The sequence below is a fragment of the Puma concolor genome, chromosome C1, assembly GCF_028749965.1.
Source record: "Puma concolor isolate L17-30 chromosome C1, mPumCon1.1.hap2, whole genome shotgun sequence".
In the NCBI taxonomy this organism is placed as follows: domain Eukaryota; kingdom Metazoa; phylum Chordata; class Mammalia; order Carnivora; family Felidae; genus Puma; species Puma concolor.
In genome coordinates this window covers 130555871-130579096 of record NC_141674.1, presented here as the reverse complement: position 1 = coordinate 130579096, position 23226 = coordinate 130555871, and the positions used below count along the sequence as shown (strand labels likewise).

Here is a 23226-nt window from a genome sequence, read left to right as displayed (position 1 = left end):
TGCTGAGAGGAGGCAAGAAAATATGTCTGAATAGAGATAAAATTGGTGTATTATCTACCTTATCTACATACACTCAGCTTTCTTTCCCCCCATAATGCTCCAAGGCCAGGAAACTTTTCTTCTTTCTTATAAATTAAGCAATGAATGATCTCTCTATATATCTTTCTTCATCAATCCTACATAATACCATAACCAAGTAGACATTTCTTGTTAAATGTTTGATATTTATCATTCCAGACTTTTGTCTGTTTTTAAACATATCTGTTTATCTATCTACTTCTCCATCTATCCATCTTTCTTCCTACTTATATTTGGTGTATTTGCTGTTGATCTTTGTAATCAGAAATTAGATGGCATGTACGTTGTTTGGCAAATTGCTTATTTGTATATTTTATGCCAAAATACTATTTTATTACCTTTCCAAGTGAACTTAGAATTTGCTTTTAAGCCTTTCCATCTGCTATCTAGAAATAATTGCTTGGAAACTTCAACATTTATTTAGTTCATGGTTTTGCTTATATCAATAATTTGTTCCTTTTTATTGTTGAGTGATATTCCATTATATGTATATACAACAAATTGTTGATCCATTTACCAGTTGACAGACATTTGGGTTCTTTGCACATTTTGGCTAATATAAAGTTGCTATGAAGATGCATGTATATGTCTGTTTTGGATGGACATATGTTCATAGTTCACTTAGGTACTTGCCTTGAAGCGTAAGTACTCAGCTGTATGGTAAGTATACTTTATAATGAAATGTTAAACATTTCACCAAAGCAATTATACTAGTGTAATACCAACAATGTATGAGAGTTCCAGTTACTCCACATTTCCCGCAGTACTTGGTATTGTCAATCTCAGAAATTTTAGCCATTTTAGTGCATATGCAGTATTATGTTACTATTTTTAGTTTCATTTCCCTGATGACTCACTGTTTTGTGAACATAAACACATGTTTATGAAAATGCATTATTTAGAACTTTATCAAGAGAATTATTGGAAGGCTTTTCTTTTTTTAAGATTTTCATTTGCTTCTGCCAATTAGCTTGGGGCTCTATTGATTTCAACCACTTTTAATTTTCCACTTGATGATTCTCAAGTGAAACAGGTATGTAAATTCAAGCCACAAAATGATGAGCAAATAAAACATTTCAGGGAACATGTTTTGCCCCCTCCATTAGCACCAATGTCAAGTCAGGCAAGTGTCTTCCTGTGAAGTCTGTGAAGTAAGCTGATTTCTTGTTCACAGTGATCCATTTAGATTTTCAGCTTTATGCAGAGGCCTATTGCATTACCTATCTTTCATAAGTCCAGGGATCAGATGCCTTCTCCAGTAGCTTGTTTGATCATCAAAACAGAAGTTCAGGTTAACTAGTATTTATCATTTTCCCTCAGAGCAAAAGCTGTGCCCAATTCTTTGTATCTCCAGAGTTCTATTTTCAGTCTTTTTCAAAGTCCTTCTGGGTTTTTTTAAACCAACTTGGTTATTTATTTAAAAGCAAATTTTTGGAAATTTTTTTTAAAGAGGGTAATCATTCAGGCTATCTGATCCATCATATTGCCATACATGGAAATCTTTTTCTATTTATTAAAACATATTGATATTACTCATCATAATTTTAAGTATTTCTTTAATATATAAATTCTGTATATTAAATGCCAATCTTTTGTCAATGCATTTCAACCATTTGGTTGCTACTAATAATAAGATCTTTTCTTTATTGTATATATTTTATATATAGGAAAATTTTTGACGTTTTTGTAAACTAGTGATTATCTTGATGCTATATGTAATGAAATATAATCTTAAAATAATTTTTATTTTTCACTCATCCTTTCAAGAGTTCACACTTCTCATTTACTTGTATTATCTAATCAACATTGGATAGAACTTCCAGAATATTGTAAAGTAGTGACTTTAGTGCAAATGACTCCAATATGTTATCATAAGACATGATGCTGCTATTACCATTTATTTCTACTTTGAAAGTTTAAAAATTATGGTAAGATGTTAAAATTTGGTAAACACAGTTCTGGCTTCAGTTGAGGTACTCACTATTTTATTTTCTCCTTTGATTTAGTAATGGTGATTTCCTGTATTTGCTTGTACTAAACAGTCTGTTATTAAAACATAATTTCAGTGAGATCCATTCTAGTAATATCCTACTTTTAGGGGTGGCTGGGTGGCTCAGTCAGTTGAGCATCTGACTCTTGGTTTCCGCTCAGGTCATGAGTTCAGAGTTTGTGAGTTTGCGATGCACTGTGGGCTCTGCGCTCTTGAGATTCTCTCTCTCCCCCCTCTCTCTGCCCCTAGTCTACTTGTGCTCTCTCTCTCAAAATAAATAAACTTAAAAAAATTAAAACAAAAACACTTAATACAAAAGCTTTGGCAATAAATTGTTTATAGTTAAAAACTAGAATATCAAAACCTTGCTCTTCTAAAAGTTAATGTAGACATGTACTCAATCTTGTGATGCCAAGACACAGAATATATAGAAATATAACTTAAATAGATAAAATATTCTCTCTTCTTTTTCATATATATTCTCACTTTTAATTTATCATTGCTTTTGGCTGCATTGCTTTTGATTGTGTCTTTATCATAGCTGGTTTTATTATACTTATAATAAAAAATAAAGACTATCCTAGACTTTATATTCTAAGAAGCAAGTGAGTTAGCAATTTCCTTTTCTTCCCAAGGCTTTTATTGAATAAAATTGTGATGTCTGTCCTATGTTTTTAATTAATATTTTAAATAAGCTTGAGCAAAATTTTTAAAGTTTTAGACTTTTATTTTCACATAAGGTCATTTTTGATCATTTAAATTCTATTAGAGAACTCCTCTATTTCAACCACATAGTCAAATTTATTTGCAAAAAAAAAAAAAAAAAAAGAGAAAACGAAGTACTGACATATGACTCCTTTATTTTTCTCTGTATTTTTGGATATTTCCCCAGTATCATTGCTATTGTGAGGTATTTGTATGGGTTTTCTCTTTTCTTGTGTGGTTTGAATCAGTTAGCCAATGATTTATGTAAATTCACTAATTTAAAAAAAAAAAACCACTTCTTTAGCGATGTTATTGTTTTTACTTTACATTTATTTCTGCTTTTGCTTTAGTTTTATTCTTCTGAGTTTACTTGTTTTTTAATTTTAATTTATATTTAGTAGCTGCAGGTGGCCAGTCCCTACTACTTTTGATACTGCTGCTTAGATAAAAGCAACATTGCTATAGCATTAATGGGTTGAGTTGTGAGAGCCTCCAAGGAATGAGGGCCTAATAAACAAATCCATGGTGTTTAAAGAAAAGATAGTGGTTAGTCTGTTGAGAATTAATAGTGATCAGAAAGTTTCCAGAGTTTTGTAATGTTTTGTTTGTTGATCTATATATTGTTACATGAGTTATGTTTACATTGCAAAAATTCCTTGAATTGTGCCTAATAATTTGGGCATTTTTCAATAAAAAAGTATATTAAAAAAGAAAATATATTATGATTAAGTGGAGTTTTTGGGCATGCAAACGTAGTTCAATATTAGTAATATATCATAAAATTTTGACAGTTATCATTTGACAAAATGTGACACCCATCTTTGACAAAAATATATAATAAAATACTAACTGGTGGATCATTTCTTAATATGTACCATCTTTCAGAAGTCAACTTCTTCCTAATAGGGAGATATTAAAGACATTCTCACCAAATAAACAAGCTAAATTTACTCATCATCTGCACTACTATGTAATAATGAACTAAAGATATTAGCTAGTTAATTAGTCAAAAATATTTAGAAATTAGTATTGTAATCAGTCAAAAATCTCTATTACAATAGAATATCAGGAAAAGTCCTAAGAGTCCAAGTAAAACCACTGCAAATAATAAATGAATTTTTAAAAATCACAATATATAGGGAGACTTGGGTGGCTCAGTTGGTTCAGGGGCTGACTTTAGCTCGGGTCATGATTTCACAGTTGGTGGGTTCGAGCCCCGCATGGGGTTCTGTGCTGATGGCTCAGAGCCTGGAGCCTACATCGGATTCTGTGTCTCCCTCTCTCTCTGCTCCTCTCCTGCTTGTGCTGTGTCTCTCTCTGTCTCAAATAATTAAATGTTAAAAATTTTAAAAGGAAAAAAAAAATCACAATATATAAAACTAACAGTCAAAAATTAGTCACTTCAAATATGTAAACAAATGTTAGAAGATATAAAGGAAGAGAAGATTCCATTTAAAATAGGAAAATATAAAATAAATAATTTAAGCATAAATATACAAAAATTTATTGGCAAACATTTAAAAGTTCATCATATAATGTGCTATTAAGTGAGGAAATAAGCACACATATATTTCCATATCCACTGAGTCAAATTTAGCAATATCTAGTAAAATTTCACATCCTTTTACCCTTTGACCCATCCATCACACTTCTAGAAAACTATCCCCAAAGAACTGGCAAAGATATTAAATGGCCTATGTGTATAGGTCACTATCTTTTCATAATCCCCCAAAGCAACTTGTTTTATAACAAAGCTAGAATTCTTTCTTAAAGACAAATTCATTCTGAGGGTTTTTCCTAAGCTATTACCTTAATTTGGTTATCAGAGGTCTTTAAACAATTTCAAAAACTCACCGGCTAAAATGAATCCATGTAATACTACAGTTTGTAGACCTGCTCTGTCCAGGTCCAGATACAGATCTATAATATTACCTACAGGAGTTGTTTAACTTGGGTCTTTATGAAAACAACAAAAATAATTCATTAGAAATGACTAACAATTAACAATGGACATAAAATTAATTTACCTTAATGTGAAAAAATTGTAAATGCCCAGTGTTCTTATACTAATTTTAATTTCTTTATCCTTAAGGGAATGGTAGGAACTTTTAGCTAACAGAACCAATTCTCTGCTCCTGTGCTGTCTATAATATTCATCCTTTTTTTCCATTTTAATGTCCACTGACTTACCCGTTGTGTGCCATTCCATCTTTACACTAGTCTGTTGTTATTTGGACACTAATTCTTTGTGTAAGAGTCCTTATGACTATTCCAAATGGTCTCTCTGTGAATGCTCAAAGTTCACTTTAAAATACCAGAGTTGTCCTATGAAGATTTGCTGTCTCCAATGCTCTGCAAAATGTCTGTGGCTAATAATGTGAACAGTTGTTACATTATGTTTTAAGTGTTACACCAGGATACAATTGATAAGAAATTCTGATGTAAGGTGCTCAACCAAATTGAGTTGAGAAATCTAAAGAATGAGTTTGTGAAACTTTTAGAGAATACAAAAAAAAAAAAAAAAAAAAAAAAAAAAAGGAGAGTGGATATGGAAGGGAATGATCTGAGAAGTTTCTCCGGTATAGGTTGATCAGAAGTAGCAAATGAATATACAGGATACCCTGTTACATTTGAGTAGCAGAAAAACAACAAATACTCAATATATGTCCCCAATACAGCACTTGCGTAGGACATACCTATACTAAAAATGTATTTGTCGTTTACCCGAAATTCAAACGTAACTGGGCATCCTTCATTTTATCAGGTAATAGGACTTGGGAGAGCACACACCAGGCTTTATGTTCTGCCACCTACCCACCCAAAGGCAAGGAGTGCTGCCTACTTATTTCAGGTCCATAATGAGGAGCTTCCGCAGGATCAAATGGAGAACCAGTTAGGAAAATGGCAGACTCAACAGACTGGTTGACATCTGCCCAGGAAATCTAGAGGGCAAGACAAACCAGCAAGCTGCTTTGACAGCAAAGAAGTAATTGTTTTGAAATTTGTATCCACTCCCAGAACTTATCAAAGTAAAGGATCTAAGAGTATTTCTGTGAACCTGATGTGGACCAAATGGTAGAGAAACTAAGACCACAATGGTTTTGATTTTTATCCAGGAGGATCACTTGGGAAGTCACTGGGACTCTAATAGAGTGAGCCTTAGAAAGGCAGGTCACCTGCAACCTGGGCCAGAGAGGGGCAAGACCAGAGGGAGAGAATATATTGCCAAATACCTGAAAGCCCCAGTCAGAAAGGGATGCATAAGTGCCTCTAAGAAATCGAGAAAAGCACCCACAAGATAAAGAGGTATGTTTAAGCATTACGTGGATCAACAAGTGTGAAGGTAACATATGGTATGTTTGTAAGGTATGTTTCCCCTCCTCTCCCTTCCTCCCTTCTTGTGCCTCAAACCTGGAAGTGTCTGCAGTAATAGCTGAGAAATAAGGTAACTAAGAAAGAAAGAAGCTTCTACACAGTCTTTCCCATTGACAATGGGGCCTAGATGGGGAAGTGGCAGACTTATGGAGAAGTCCTGCTTTTGAATGAAGACTGAAGTATTTATTATAATTTTGCATTTTCTATTTTGTAATATATAACATTGCATATCATATAATATATAGTAATATAAGTATATGCTATATAATTGTATCTTTAATATATTGGTCTGGGCTTTTTAGATTACTAAGACTGTGTGCAATGCTTTTACTATTAAAGAGTGGCCAGAAAAGGCACAAGGCTTTCCAGAGTTCAGTTGCAGGGGATAAATCTTAGCCAACTGCATAAATTGTTAAGGGAAGGTGAGAGACAAGAAGAAAGGTATTTTGATTACACACTAGGGGTTCTATTAGCTCTAAATACTAGTTATTACTGTTATTACTATTATTGTTCTTAATCTATAGCTTCTGTTACCATTTCGTTGATCCTACAGCTTTGTTCCTCAGAGTGCTCTCTGTTTCATATTTTGTAGTGCTCCAAGATAATGGGGTAGGGACAATTTATTCTACTACCTTTTTGATGGGGAGATTAGATCAACTTCCTGATTTGAGTTGGAAACCAAAACTCATATTTCCCTCACTTACTTCTGACAAATGTTCCTTCTTAGATCAAGCAATCGAGCTCTAACCGGAACTCTCCCTTTGAGCCCTCTTTTGCACTAAGCCTCAACCTTGGCCTATAAAGACTTGAACAAACACTAACATACTTTCTAATAGCTCAGGACTGCATTCTTAGGATGACCCTTGCTCCTGCTGATAATGACCCCCTGAGAAAACTCAAGGCTGGTAAAAGAATTTACTGTCTGTTTCAGTCAACACCCGAAGATAGGGCCCCATGTGTCTTGGGCTTTCTGGGAGGCTAGGAACTTAACGTTAATGAGTACCAGTTAGCAAACCCAGATGGGTTTCACATGGACCAACCCCTTCCTACTTTTTGTCGTTTTTCCTTTCCTGACTCTACTGAGTCCCTGGTCACACACATCCTCCTCCCTTTAAAACACCCAATCACCTCTGTACCTTTTCCCTAATGCAAAAAATATATTACTGATTAAAATCTATCCTTACTACTCTAGTTAGTGTCTTTAACTTGGACACTTTTGACATCTTAAAATATTTTGTGTATTTGCACCAGAACAGAATAGAATTTTACAGTTTGACCCATTTGTTCCAAACAAGTGTTATTTGAAAAGCTTTTCTGGCAAAATTATTATTACATTTATAAGAGAAAAAAATTCCTTTGCGAAGAAGTTTGTTTGTTAAATAAAATCCAAACCCTGTTTTTATTAACTTTTTCACCTTTTTAAATTAAGTTTTTATTATAATTCCAGTATAGTTAATATACAGTGTTATACTAGTTTCAGGTGTACAATATGGTGATTGAACAATTCTATACATTACTCGGTGCTTATCAGGCTAAGTGAACTCCTTAATCTCCATCATTTTTTTCACTTGTGCCCCCAACCCTTTTCCCTCTGGTAACCATCAGTTCTCTATAGTTAAGAGTCAGTTTCTTGTAAACCCTGCTTTTAAATTGAGGAAATTTTCGGGCGTCCCTAATGTGCTAATGTGCTTTGAGAAGCAAACTTCTGAATAGATTTGGAGTGCAGCATTTTCTTAACATATATAACAACAGAATCCTGTGTTTTTAGGACACTAATCCCTGAACATACCAGAACTAATGTTCTAAGGGAACTACTTTTTTGGAAATAGTGGCTTAAATATTTCAAATCCACCATCTGCTAATTACACTGTAGCTTCTTTGTCCTGCAAGCTATGAAAATAGCTTGATCACGGCCAATTTCCTAAAAGTGTGGACTTTTACCATCTTATCAGAATCATCTCTGTGTACTTGTTAAAAATGTAAATTACAGGGCCATGCCCCAGGTCTGTTGAATTGGTATCAGTGGGAACTCTAATGGGAGGTGGGACGTGGAATCAGAATTTTCACAGTGTCAGATGTTAGATTGTTATCTACACTAAAGCCCAAGAACTCTGCTAGGAATCTTTTGTCTGGCTGACCTTTCAGAATTCACTGCTGAAATCATTCCCAAAAGTTTGCAGTTTCTTTGGAGTCTCTATTTTCCTTTCCAAGCAAGAAGCTGAAGGAAGAAGTAGAAAGCTACTTAGACTCTTTCTACATGGAGAGAAAAAGAAAAAAAAAAAGTTTAGTGATTAATTTTTCCCACTTAGCAGGTGCTAACTTTCTGCTGTGCTCTTAAAGAAGAAACATTTCTTCCTCCCAAGTGATATTTCCAGGGGTGTTTCCTGGCTGTGTTACTTGAAAATTAAAAATAGTGACTCCCTCCAGCCACTCCTTAAAAATTTGTAACCATTACAAATTGACTCTTTAATCAGTAGTAGTAAAAACCTATTTCTAAAAGAATATAGGGGCATCTGGGTGGCTTAGTTGGTTAAGTGTCCCACTCTTGATTTCAGCTCGGGTCATGATCTCATGGTTCATGAGATCCAGCCCACGTTGGGCTCTGTGCTGACAGCACAAAGCCTGCTTGAGACTCTCTCTCTCCCTCTGTCTGCCCCTACCCTGCTCATGTGTACTCTCTAAGTAAATAAACTTAAAAAAAAAAGAATATAAAAAACTTCTTTGAGCATGTTTTTGAAATTTAGATTTAAATTTATTTTATTTAATATTTCTGGATTTAGAGAGAGATCAGTCCAACCATTTTAATTTTTTTAAATCTAGAGTAGTTTGTTTTCTATAACCTTTTCAAATAAGATGCGGTGTTTTTTCTCTTTTAGTATCTTCTTTTATTTTTGTGAAGCTTCTCAAGTTTAATTTTCTCCCCAGTATAGAAAATGAGATATGTATTGTTACCTATGCATATGATAATGAAACCTACTTAAATGTCTTTTGAAATCTTTTATTTCTATATTTTGCAAAATGTTCTGTTCCTCATTAGGGATATGGGCTATTCAAGGAAATGATTCTCAAGATTCTAGAACAGAGGCAGTTAGGGGCTGAAGCTAAAAGAACAGATTATTTGAGGGGGAGTAGTTTTATGTGTAGGTCATGGGTTTTAAATAATTGATAAAAGAGGAAGAAAAACAATAAGAAGCTGAGTAGAGAAGTACCATTTTCTTTATGGAAAAAAACTAACCAAGTCAATAGTTCTGACTTGAGTGTGCATCAAAATTCCCTGAAAAGCTTCTTAACACAGATTGCTGGGCCCACCCCCAGGTTCCTGATCCAACAGAACTGGGGTTGGGCCAGTGATTGAAACCTCTAGCAAGCTCCTGGGTGGTGCTGATGCTGCTGGTCAAGGGACTACACATTACGCTTCCAAGTGAACAAATGCTTTCTATCTCTTCCAAGTGACTTGAAGGAAGGAAAGAACACAGTGGAAGAAGGTAAAACCTGTGAGGAAGCATGTAATCAGCATCTTGAAAAGTTGGTAGTCGCAGACTTAATTCCTCAGAGGTATTATCTATTGTGGCTCATTTCAAGGAGAGTACTGATCCCGGTGTAGGATTCAATCTACCAGGATGCATTTTTTTAAATATATATTATAAATAGGTTGCTATAGCTAAGAAATAATTAAGGATTGGTGAGGAAAGTAGCAGAGGTTATTTAAAGTTGCTCTAAAACATGATTTTAAATGAATCGGTAACATGTTCTCTAATATTAAATAACTTTGTATTAATAATGGATGGAAAATACATGTTGGAAGATCTGTGGAATGTTGAAGAAAAATACTTATCTAAATTGTATTCTATAATTTATAGGGCAATCTCTGGATTAATTTTTTGGAAGATGTATCCCATACATTTTATGGGTTACAACTCTTGAGCCCAAAACTACTATGTAACAACAAACATCAACAAGATATTTGAAAATTTTTTGTTATAAGATAATGTATATTCCTTCTAAAATTCCTCCCAAATACAGATGAGTGCCCCTCTCTGCCCAAATCCTATGCTCTCACCCAGTGATGACTATTTTAGCAGCTTTCTGTAAAATGGGACTCACCTTGCTGACTTCCTCAGTTGGTGGCCAATACATCAGGCTTCTTTTCACCTTGCTCTAGGTCTAAGTAGTATTCTCCCTCCTGCGTTTGAATTATTCATCTTTGAATTTGAAACATTCATTTAGGACTTTCAAACTAAAAAAGAGTTAAACTCCGAACATTAAGGTATAATGAAAGAGCCTACAGGATAATTTAAATACACCATTAACTGGCTAATACGACAAGAAATTCCAATCAACCTTTATCAGCTGCATCTCTCTTCAATGACCCTTCAACCCACTTTCCTTTAAACTACTTTGAGCTGTAGAACTACTTTGCAAATTCTCCCGAGGAATGTAAATGGCTTGCATTTTCAGTCACCCCCTGACAATTTTCATTCACTATTTAACAGGCAATTATCTGACCATCCAGAGTTACAAATAACTCTCCAGGAGAATGGAGTGTCCTTTGAGTTCACTGAAGAGGTGCGAATCCATATGCCAATAATAGCCATGATTTTAATCCTTTTCTCTTTTCTCCTTCAAGCCTCTTCACTTTCACTTTCTCTCCTGATCTTCTGAGTGTGACAAATATATTAATAAATAGAACATCTCCCAAGAATTGATAAATCATAAGTTGTTTGAGAAAGGTATTAAATACTTTGTATCTCTAAGTCATCACTTAATAAAATTATGCATGCTGCACCTTATAACCATGGAATGAATTTCTTATGCTCTGAAGGATAGCATAGTAAGAGTATAAATTACTTTCTTAATATTTAATTCAATTAACCAAATATTTACTATGCACCTGTACTTTTCTGGGTCTCTTTCAGAAGCAAGCAGCCTACAAAGGTAAATAAGATGGCGACTTTAAATACATACAATTAAAAGGGAAAATGGAAATACTCATATTCACAATGGAGGTGATATCATAGTTGTTACGGTTAAAGTCTAAAAGAGGTTTGGACAATGTACGTGGGAGAATAGAGGAGGGGATACCAGAAAGAAATAATTTCTAAATAGCTTCTTCATGTTCCATTTAGCTATGGTCAACTACCACTAAATCAGCCCATTTAGCTTATTCTTTTAATTGAAAGTTTTTCTGATATTTAAATAAGAATGAAGAAAAATGTATCAAGTAATCACTAACTTAATTCATCTTCAGTTATATACAATTATATACATGTAGATATATAATCTCTTGAATCCCCAAAACAGTTCTGAGAATATGTATTTTTTATCTCAACTCCTGAATTTTTTTTCTATGCCTTCACTTATCCCATATCTACTTTTTTCCCTCTCTGATTTATTTAAATGATAAGGATTACAACGTGGCTGTTTACCTATATACCTATAGAGTAAAGTCTGGGAATCCAGGGAGAGATTAGTGGATGACAGATTAATAAAAAGATAAAAGAGCAGTTAAAAAACAACAACAACAAAACTCCATATCAGAAATTATGTGGAAGGAAGCCTGCTCATTTCTGTTCTTTATGATTGTACTTACCAGGACTCACCCACTGCCTGCTTCGTTCCTCTACCCTGAATCAGTCAGTCATCTCTCTTTTTCACACACACACTCCACCACTCCACCACCTCCGGCCCCACCCACAGCTCGACTCAGTACATTTATTAAGAACTGCTAAAGAAAGTTTCATTCAAAGTTTGAATTCTAACATTTGAATGCAGCTACTAGTGATAGTCTAAGGAATATCGGGACTCTTTTATGTGAGAATGAAAATAAAAATGGTTGAATTTGAATGGAATTTTTAAGTTTCCCCCAAATCTACATAAAAATAACAGATTTCTAACTTCTAAAAACGCCCATCAATTCTGGAATTCAATTGCTGATATTTTGTGTGTTAACCTGATTCTTTATCTTTCATCAAATTACTTTTGCCATCCAAGTGTTCTAATTTCGCCTCCTGCTTTTTTACCTTCCTTTTCTCCATGGCCCTAAGATACACTTTTACTTGGTTCTTGGAGGTATTCTGAAAAAGTTAAATTTAACTCCATGATTTGCCTGATGAAAATAAATTACCACCAATTCTCTTTTAAGGTTGAGTTTTTATTTTTGTAAACCAGGCTGTACTAACTATATGAAGTACATTGAGGGCTTTTCATCAGTGTGAGTGTCATCAGAGATATTGGGAATATTTATAAGAAATAATAAATGGGCAGACTATAAAAAAAAAAGCTGTTTCTACTTTTAACTCCTATAGCTCATCTTTTGTGTTCTAATTAGGTGTCTGAGGATTTAAAATGCAATAGCAGGGTTTAAATGACAAAACATTTTTGGTTTTGTAAGCCTCTAAAGCCCTACAGATTCTTCCCAGAACTGTTTCTTAGTTGATATAGCCTATTATATTTCATTAATGTATTCCCTTCTGATGCTAACGAGTCAGTTGATTAGAAGCCCCATTCCCAAAAAGAGTTGCATTAGGACCTTCCTGGGCCTTAGGCACTTTGCCCTATGGGTACCTTACTCCATCAAAACCCAAATACTCGTATATATCATATGTACGTATTACACACAAATGTAAAATTAAAATATGCTTAATATATATTAAAAGTATATTTTATGATTTGTTTTGATATAAAGATAATTACACTCCAGTCTGTGTTAAAAATTTAAACATTTTCCTCAATATTAACCATTCATTTTTTTACTTCTGATCCAAACAAACAAACAAACAAACAAAAACGTAGGGGCGCCTGGTAGCTCAGTCAGTCTAGCAACCAATGGTTGATTTCAGCTCAGGTCATGATCTCAGGGTCCTGGGATGGACCGTGAGTTGGCTCTGTGCTCAGTGTGGAGATTCTCTCTCTCTCCCTCTTCTCCTTCCCCTCTCACACGTGTACACGTTCAAGCTCTCTCTCTCAAATAATTTCTTTACAAAGTAAAATACTTTTGTAGGCCCCCCAAAGTAAGGTGAGTCCTAGGCAGTGTGGCTGCTGTGCCTACTGGGTAAGTTGGCGACTGCTCCCAGAAATCTCCAAGGCATTTCCTTATGTCTTTCAAGTCTTTGCTTCATTGACACCAACCTTGAGCACATTATTTAAAATTACAGCTTCCCCTTGCCCCAACACTTCCATTCTTCCTTATCTTGCTTTTTTTTCATATCACATGGTACCTTATATGGTATTATATTCTAATATTGATGTGTTATGTTTGTCTTTTCCAACTAGAATGTAAACTCCATGAGGTCACTGATATATCCCCACATCCCTGATCAGTGCATGGCATTGAGTAAGGACTCAATAATTTTCTTTTGTGGAACAGGGAGGAAATGAGCCTTTGACTATCTTTTTCTTTTGTGTTTTCAAAAATTCAATTTTTTTTATGGCCCCAGAAACTAAAGGAAGAATGTTTTCACATACCAACGAATAAATGTATTATATGGGGGTAGTTTTAAAGGATGCACTAAAAATGAGCTATTGCTTTAAAAACTTAAAAATTAATAAAAATTTCTGAATCAGTTGTCAGCCTTGATGCCTTTCTCCAAGGTTTTCATTATTTCAAATTTTCTCTGAAAGGCTACAATTTTATTTGAAGGTATCAGGCCCTTTTCAGAATGTAAGTATAGTTTTAACCAAGCCAAGCCAAATCACATCACAATATTTAGAAAACAGAAGTAAATATGAATATTCTCATGTAATGTTACATTGATGAGGGGAAGAAAGAAAAAAAAGGAAAGCTTTATTTTTTTTCAGACCTATTATGTGGTAGATGCTGTTAGGCTCTTTATATATAATCTCTTGAGTCTTCAAAACAATACTGTGAAATAGGTATTAGTATCTCTTACTAGTATGTTGTAGTGTGCCTGTTAGTATGCCTTAAAAACATGGAAGTATGTTCAGATTCTATTCTATGTTACAGAATTTTCCCGAGAGCACACAATTGGCAAAGATGAACTGGGATTTAAACCAATATCCATTTGGGCTTTTTACAGCTTGAGTACTTTCAATTACAACTTGTCACAAAGAGCATTGTAAGTCTTGTTTAAAAAGAATGGGGGGTTGCTTGGAAGGTTCAGTCAGTTAAACATAGGACTTTGGCTCAGAGCATGATCTCACAGGTTGTGAGTTCGAGCCCTGCATTGGGCTCTCTGCTGTGAGCACAGAGCCTGCTTCAGATCTGTCTCCCTCTCTCTGCCCCTCTCCTGCTTGTTCCCTCTCTCTCTCAATCTCTCTCTCAAATACATACATACATACATACATACATACATACATACATACATACATAAATAAAACTAAAACTAAAACTAAAACTAAAACTAAAACTAAAACAAACTAAAACTAAAACTAAAACTAAAACTAAAAAAATGGAAAGGATCATGGGGGAAAATGAGAGGCTGTGGAAGGACTGCTACATTTGTTATATCATTGTGTATGATAGGGCATCACTCATTCTTGTAGTGAAGAATAACATAACAAATGGTTATAAGCTAATGTGACAACTTGACTGGGTATTGTCAGTAGACTTTTTAGTTTATTTTATGGAAAAAAGTCTCTTCACTGATTTTATCATGAAACTTTATTTATTAATCCTATTGATATGACCCAAATCAGGTATGACTGATATTGGCTTCAATGTATTGAGACAAGTCTACTGCTAGTAATTTATTTCTTGTAAGCATATTTGTGTCATCTGCCTCTATTTAGATAACTAGACTCCATGTAAAGAAAGACAGTAGATTACTTGAAATCATCACATCTCAATTGATTACAGCTATTTCCATTAGGACCAGAAATTGGATATTTCCTCAAACTTAATTTTTTCAGATAGCATCTAATTTACTAATTTCTTGTGACTTGAGCTTTACCAGATTAGGTTTATTTGTTGGGTACACTGGAAGCCATGGCAGGTTAGCATAATTAGACTGAAACAGTTTAAAAATGAGTTTAAAAACTATGTTAGTTTCATGTAGAAACAGAAGGTAAATATTTAGGGATCATTTACATGTAGTATTAGTATTGTGGCCATCAGTATTGAGTTAATCTTGACATTAGGAGGAAGCTTAGTGCCCACCAGTGAATACTATTTAATTTATTCATTCATTGATATGTTCATTTAACAAGCGTTTATGGAATATCAGACCTGCACAACACCTATTTTAAAGATAATGTCCATAGAGGCTGAATAACTTGCTCCAAGTAGAAACCAGTCAGGACCAGAGAGAGTACAGTGTCCATTGCATCTCCATAGGCATCTGTGAACAGTTCACTCCATTTTTCCAAAGGGAAGTAACTCACAGAATTCTGTCTCCTTCCTTTACTAAGAGACACCTATTTTTATAGTTGTTAAACTTGGTGTTTTAGAAGAATTACAGGTGTGGAGTAAGGAATTCCTCAATTTGATCACTTTTCCAGCAATTACTAGCTGTATAAGCTCATATTTGGTAAGTCTACATGAGGTTTTATTTGACAAATAGGGTAAAAATTACTGATAGTATTATTATAAGAAATTAAAATTAATTCATATAAAGAAATAATATAGAGTATGAATCATAGTAAGTGCTAAAAAGTTAACAACTTTTTACTATCCATTTGATTTTTTACTATCCATTTGATTCAATTCCACAGTTGGTTTCTAAGTTCCACATCAGATCATTCATTCTTTCATTATATTCTTTATAGAAAAACTTCAGAAAACAAAAGACAAGTAAAAATAACAAAATAGCAATCTGTTTAATTGAATATATAGAAAGAAAAGGAGGCAATTTCTACTGAGTATAATTTATAAATGTCTATTCTTAATTATCCCCAATAGCAGCAGCAGGTACTCATGTTACCAAGAGTGAGATGGAAAAGGAAAGACGCCTTAGTACTTTCCGCTGCCACAGTAAAGAATTATAGGGAAGCCTAACAAAGTAAAGAAGAGGAGTTTTGTTAAACTACACTCCAGGGAGGAGCAGGCCACTCAAGAGAGACATCTAATGGCCCCTGGAAACTCTGGGGTGTGAGTTCATATAATTTTTTTTCTTTTGGGTGGGTCCTAGGGTCTCAAGATTTGAGTGACAGGCCTGGGTTGTATAATAACTAGCCAACTATGCATGTCCTTTTCCAAGATGTATTCACAACGCCTGCATGGGGTAGGAAACCACAACATTATTTGTATTCTAGAGACATAGGTCAAATAAGGACAAGCCCCTGCTTCTGCTGCTTTCTGTGCAAGTGCAACAATCACAACAAGCTTAACTCTTGCTCTGCTGGGATGTTGTAACCGCAAACCAACTGCTAGATGGATGGAATGGGGTGGTCCCTGGGTGGTCCTCAGTTGGGACTCTCTATCAGGACATCTAAGGTCCATCCTCCTGTCGCTCATGTCTAGCTTTCTAACACATGTCTAGCTGCCTAACACTTCATTTCTCAATATGTTAAAAATTTACTGAGAGCCTGTATGAGCCATGTTTAGGATTGTGAATACAAGAGAATTCATCCTTCTGCTTTAATGGGTGCATTCTATCAGCTTGAGCAAAACAATACAAGATAAAATATGGCATGATGTCAATGTTGCTCATATGTGTGCTGTTAAGAAGAAAATAAAACAGGTTGATGGTTGCATGGGGAGAGAGGGTACCTTGGAAACCTTCTCAGAGATGGGGCCTTTGAGTAGTCATAAACAAAGTGATATCCGCAAGATGCAATAAGTGGGAAAGAGTGTTCCTGGGAGAGGAAATATCAAATGCAAAAGTCCAAGGGAATGGAATGGCAGGAGAAGAATCAGAGAATGGGGATCAAGAGCCAAACCGTTTCTCATGTGCATGCTGGCCCAGGATGTTAAGAGTCGGAGTTCATGTCATCTCAGTTGGGCTTGACACCGTAACAGTCTCCCAAAACACTATGTTCTCAAAGTTAACTACTCTGGAAAAACATCCCAATTGTAAAGACAGTGGGAAGACATATCAAACATGCAAAATACTTGAGGGGAAATATGACAAAAAAAAAGGAGGAAAACAGCATGCAAGGAACAAACACCTAGCCTGAAAGAAAATATCCAAAGGAATAGAAGGAAATTCTTCACATGTTACTATGGATATGGATCCATTTAAAACAAACAAAATGAGATTATTAAGGGGGATTAGAATTGGAAAAAAACAAACACTGATATAGAAATAATAAAAGAGGAAAAGCAAGGAAAAAAATAGAGATAAAACTGAAAATAATGACACAGAGGAAGGATTAGGAATAGATTTAATGCAGGGAAAAGAAGGGGAGGACAGAAGAGAAGGGAAATATTTTAAAGCCAGTAGAGAAAAGCCATGAACAAGAGAAAGATGCGCTAACAGCAGTGTCCCTGAAAAAGAGAATTTCACAAATGGGACAGGAAAAAGAAATAGCCTCCAAAATTTTAAACAGAATTTTTCATTAAATGAAGAAAGAACTGATTCAGCAAATTGAGAGAAGGCACTAAGTTTCAGGAAAATATGAAAAGACACTCAATGTTGAATTATGTTCTGATAATGTTATTTAACATCAACAATAAAGAAAAAATGCACTCATTCAGCTACAAAAAGCCTTGAAACAATGGGAGTTCACGCTAACATGAGCCGTGTGCTCAGCAGCATTCAATGCCAGAAAATAATAGAACAATATCTCAAAAATTCAAAGCAATATGTCAAAGTTCTAAAGAAAAATGAAATATCCATGTGTATTAAAAAAATAGACAAACATATTTTAAATGGAAGAATACAAAGAAATGTAACACCCCTGAACTCTTTTTTTTAATTTTTTTTTTTTTAATGTTTATTTATTTTTGAGACAGAGAGAGACAGAGCGTGAATAGGGGAGGGGCAGATAGAGAGAGACACAGAATCTGAAACAGGTTCCAGGCTCTGAGCTGTCAGCACAGAGCCCAACGCGGGGCTCGAACTCACGGACCCCGAGATCATGTCCTGAGCCAAAGTCGGACCCTTAACTGACTGAGCCACCCAGGCGCCCCCCTGAACTCTTCTTGAAAACAGCACTTGAAATCTAGCAAAGATGAAAACAGAGCTCAGAAATAAAAGAGCCATGATTAAAGAATTGAAGGTGGGTACTTATTTAAAAAATAGAACAAATCTAGACAATTATGAGTTATAGAATAGAATTTAAGTAATTTGAGTTTGGGCAGTATAAATAAAAATAATTAAGTTTGAGAGAGGGAGGAGATGTAAAAACGTGAGATTGCTATTTTCTTCATTTTTTTATAGTGGTGAGTAAAAATATTCTTTATAATGGAACTGTAGTGTTTTGAAAAAAAAAAAAAACCTGATGGCAGCCCTTTACAGTTTTTCAAAATAAATATTCCCAACCTTATGACCTTGAAGGAAATATTTTCTTTGATGAAGGAGTGGTTTCTAAAGCCTAGCAATGTTTTCCATTTTATTTCGCTGTGTTTCCTCAATTAGATTCAAGCAAAGAAGAATTCAGTATTTTGACTTCAATACTTATATATTGCCATTTTTATATAACAGTATTTTATTTCTTCTATCTGGAGATGCAAAAAAATAGTATCTGGAATTTTGTTGAACTAGGGTTAATATATGTTATTTCTGATGGTGGAATTTGGGATTGTCTTGTCCTTTCAAAGTGCTTTTCTTAATTGCCTATGTTTTTTGTAATTAGACTTCACTTTTGTAAGGGGAATAGTGACATAAATAAAAGAATCCCACATACATATACACATACACCCTTTAATTCTATATCAGTGAATTGCCCATTTAAACCTTTTGCGCATTTCTCTTTTGAATGTTTCCTCCATGTATAGGACATTTTTTTATGTTTGCTGCAATAACTCATTTTCAATCATAATGTGTTGTTAATATTCTTCCTATTCTTATTTTTAATGGTATCTGTTATACATAAATATATTTGCAGTTAGAATTAAATTTGTATTATTTATCCTTTGGTACCAAATATTTATTAAATTTAAATATATTGTGGAGAGTATATTTATTTCCTTTATGTTTCTGAAATTCCCATCTTGTCTAAGGAGGTTTCCTACAGAAAGTCATATAAAATCCTCCTGTACATTCTTATGCTATTTTAGTATTTATATTACCAGTTGTATCAAATATATTTTTTTGTAAAATAAAAGGTGAAGTAGCTATTTTCTTCTAGACAAGTAACCATCTATGCCAGCACATTAAAAAAAAATTCCATTGAACTACAATTGCCAACTTTGATTATTCCACATAATTCTGGCTTATATTTTTTGTTTTTCTAACCTACATGTCTATCTCAGTGCTTTCTTGTGGCTTCATAGTAACTTTTAATACCTGGAAAGCAAGCTCCTCTTTGGTATCCTTCTTTTTTATTGTTTTTATTATTCTCAGAACTTCATTCCATCATCTACACTTTAAAATAATTTCATCTAGTGCCCCAAATAAGACAAAAGAAAACATTAAACATTAAGATTCATGTGGGATTATATTCCACTTAATAATATTATCTTATTTTATATTTGTTTATATTTAATAAGTTTCTTTATATTGGCTCTGTCTTTTCAATAAATGCATTTCTAAACAATTAGAAGGCTAGTAATTCCATTTTGCATCTCTGTGTACTGATAACAAAGAGAAAGCTATTAAATTTTCTGTATTTATGATACATTAATATAATCATTTTTTAAAAATCTTTATTTTATCCTTGCATATTCATGCCAGTGTAAAACATGATAGGTATCATTCCTTATCTATCAGACTGATAAAAGTTTTAAGTAATTGTAACATCATCTAGAACATCCAGTTCTAGTGAGTATTTAAGGAAACAGGCACTATTGTATATTGCTAGTAGCCTTATGAATTACTCAAGAAGTTTGAGCTTTAGTTGTCGAAATCATTCTGGCTTTAGTTATAAAAATTAAAAATTAAATTTATGGGATGTTAGTGTTATTTTGCTGAAAGTCCAAAGTAGTTGAATAAAGCAAGACAAAAATAAATGGCATAAAAATTAAAAAATGAAAATGAAAAATTAAATTATGTTCATTTATAGATGGCATAATTGTTTACATAGTAAATCTTAAGGAATTCACAAAAACATACCAAAACTAGTAAATGTATTTAGGAAGATCACATGATATACAGAATACACAGAATGTAAACTAGCAATTAAGTATTTAATTTTAATTTAAATTTAATTTTAATAAATATTTAAGATTTTTATTAGCATCAAAGTATATCAAATGCCAAGAAATAAATCTAATCAGTGATATGCAAAAACTTTACATTGAAAACTACAAAATATTGCCAAGGAAAATGTAAAAGATTTAAATAAATGGAGAGATATGTCCATTGTGGATTGGAAACTCAAAATTTCTTTTTAAATGTCCATTCTCTCCAAATTGATCTATACATTCAATGTGGTCCTAGTGAAAACTCAATAGGCTGTGTATAGAAATGCACAAACTGATTATGAAATTTGTATAGAAGTACAAAGGACCTAGAATAGACAAAACATTCTTGAAAAATAGCAAAATGGGAAATCTTATACGAGCTGATTTCAAGACTTATGATAAACTGAAGATAATCAAGATAGTGTAGTATTGTGGTAAGGGCCAACTAATAATAGAACTAAATAAAGAATCCAAAATATACCTACATATAAATTACCAATTGATTATTTTTTTACAAACGTGCCAAGATAATTCAATGAGCAAAGGAGAGTCTTTTCAAGAAATGGTTCTTGAACAACTTGGTTGTTACACGGAAAAAAAATGAACCTCAACTTTTATCTCACATGATATACAAAATTAAGTTAGAGTGAATCATAGAGGTAAATATAGACACTATAAAACTTCTAGAGGAGAACACAAAAACAAGTGTTCATGACCAATGGTAGGTAAAGATATCTTAAATAGGACATAAGAAACATGAAACAGAAAAGAAAAACTGAAGCCCCCAAATTTGGACATTATCAAAATTACACATTATTTTTGAAAGATGCCATTTTAAAAAATAAATAGGTAAGACACAAACAGGGAAAAAATAATTAGAATAACTATCTGACAAGGGACATATATCCAGAATGTATATTTAATATATATCTATTTATATTTAATTTCTATATATTTACACTAAATATATATATTTATAGATATATGCATACATACATATATATGTATGATTGCCTGGGGGGAGGATTAAATCAGAAGAGCATGATAAAACTTGTAATGTTTTATATCTTGCGTTGTGTGGTAGTTGTATAGCCATAAAAATTGTCAAAATGTAGAAATTGAAACTTATGATCTGTATACTTTAGATCTGTGTATTTATTGCATATAAGTTATACTTAAATTAAGAAACAACAAAAATAATAGGAAAAAAAGGAAATTTGTGTTCTATCTACACGTAAATTTGGAAGGTAAGTCCCTTTTGCTGCTATAGCCCTGGTAGAGGGCTTGGACCTGTGTGATACAGAAATAAGCTTTGCATGGCATCTTAGTGCTGTCTGTAAGGCTCAAATTCTTTTAGTGAGTCATTTTATTTTATTTACATTGACTATGCTTTGCCCTTTGTTTCACGTTCTAAGTTGAGACATTTTAGAAACTGCTATGGCAGGAATTATGAGGTCTTCATAATTATGTTATTATAATTCTTCTATCAAACAAACTTTAATGAAGAGTTGAACTTCACCTGGAGACACTGTTGACTTTACAATGCTCTGCTCATGGGACTCAGGAAATTTTTTGTTTCTGGCCTCTTGGACAGGTGTTAAGAGAAGAGAATTGGAAGGAGTCCAGTCAAATCTATTCCTGGATGGGGACAGGGTGTGTTGGGTGGGGGGAGAATAGATTTCAAAACGACTTACCTACTTTTGGTGAAAGGGCCACTGAGAAGGTAAATGGCTGACTCTGTTTACTTCATTCCTTTTCTCCTTGATTTCCTCCAAACAACAATTACATGACTATGGGCGGAAAGTATGTGGCAGTAAGCTACAAGGCTAGATTTTCTTCTCTTAAAAGAGATGGACCATTCTGTAAATCATAATTCAATACATAGAATTCCAAAGTGGAGTTGTTTGTCATTTCATTTCTGGAATCCCATAGATTGTCATCTGGAGGAACATTCAGAGCAGTAGAAGTGGCTCCTTCTGATTTAGAAATGTAGAGCCTTTAAAATTTATTTTCTGTAACCAGTGTTTCATCATATTGGCATTCCACACAGTTGCAGTGTCCTGCTGAGCAGTGACTTAACACAGCCCTGGAGCTGGATTAGATCATACATTTGGATTCATCACAGCACAACAATTCATATGTAGTTTTCCCAAATGAAACATCAGTGAAAATCAGTTCAGAAATAAAGTGGGTAATTCTCTGGAATTGAGATTGATGCCCTAGATTTCAAATTATCCTGATAGCAAACATCCTGTATACAGCAGTTTGAATACAGGGGTTTCTAAAACAATTGACTGATTTAAGATATTGGTATAAGGCTGAATTGTCAGTTTGTGATGGATTATAAAAACTCATGATCAATAAAATTGTTTAGGAACACCTTGATGTAATGAGAAAGTCCCAATATTCTGTAATTCCTGACTTTTGAGATGCCCATGGTAACTGAGATGTATTCTGTAGTGTGTATCCAACAAAATCCATCTGGACCTTGTATTTGGCTCTTTCCTGTCAGTCATAGGTGTTATAATTCCCCTTTAATAGACTCAATAGCTATTAACACTAACAAAATAGAAATGCTTTACACCATACTCTGAGTTCACTAAGTCTCTAAGTGAGTACCTGACACAAAAAATACACATAGATTCCTCTTGATATTACTGAATGAATAAATGAATGAAGCAGTTAATCCACACTATATAGTTTAGTAGTTAGTTGGATATTGCTTTTTATGATTTTCTAGTGGTTTCTTCTATACTGATTTCATTTCCTACAGATTTCATTTTAATATCCTAGAGGACAATTTTTTTTCTGAACACATCTATAATTTTTTGTGGATAGCATAATGCTATGGCCACACCAGGTACTTAGGAAATAATGGTTGATTAATTACACATTG

General features: G+C 33.8%; 1 long non-coding RNA gene across 1 annotated transcript in view; it reads left to right on the top strand.

Annotated features, from left to right (window-relative positions):
* Positions 1 to 23226, top strand: part of LOC147578442 (uncharacterized) — a 317690-nt gene that overhangs the window by 153476 nt on the left and 140988 nt on the right. Inside the window, exon 2 of the long non-coding RNA XR_015255194.1 lies at positions 5890 to 6079. This is a non-coding gene — a long non-coding RNA (uncharacterized LOC147578442). The remainder of the gene's footprint in view (positions 1 to 5889; positions 6080 to 23226) is intronic.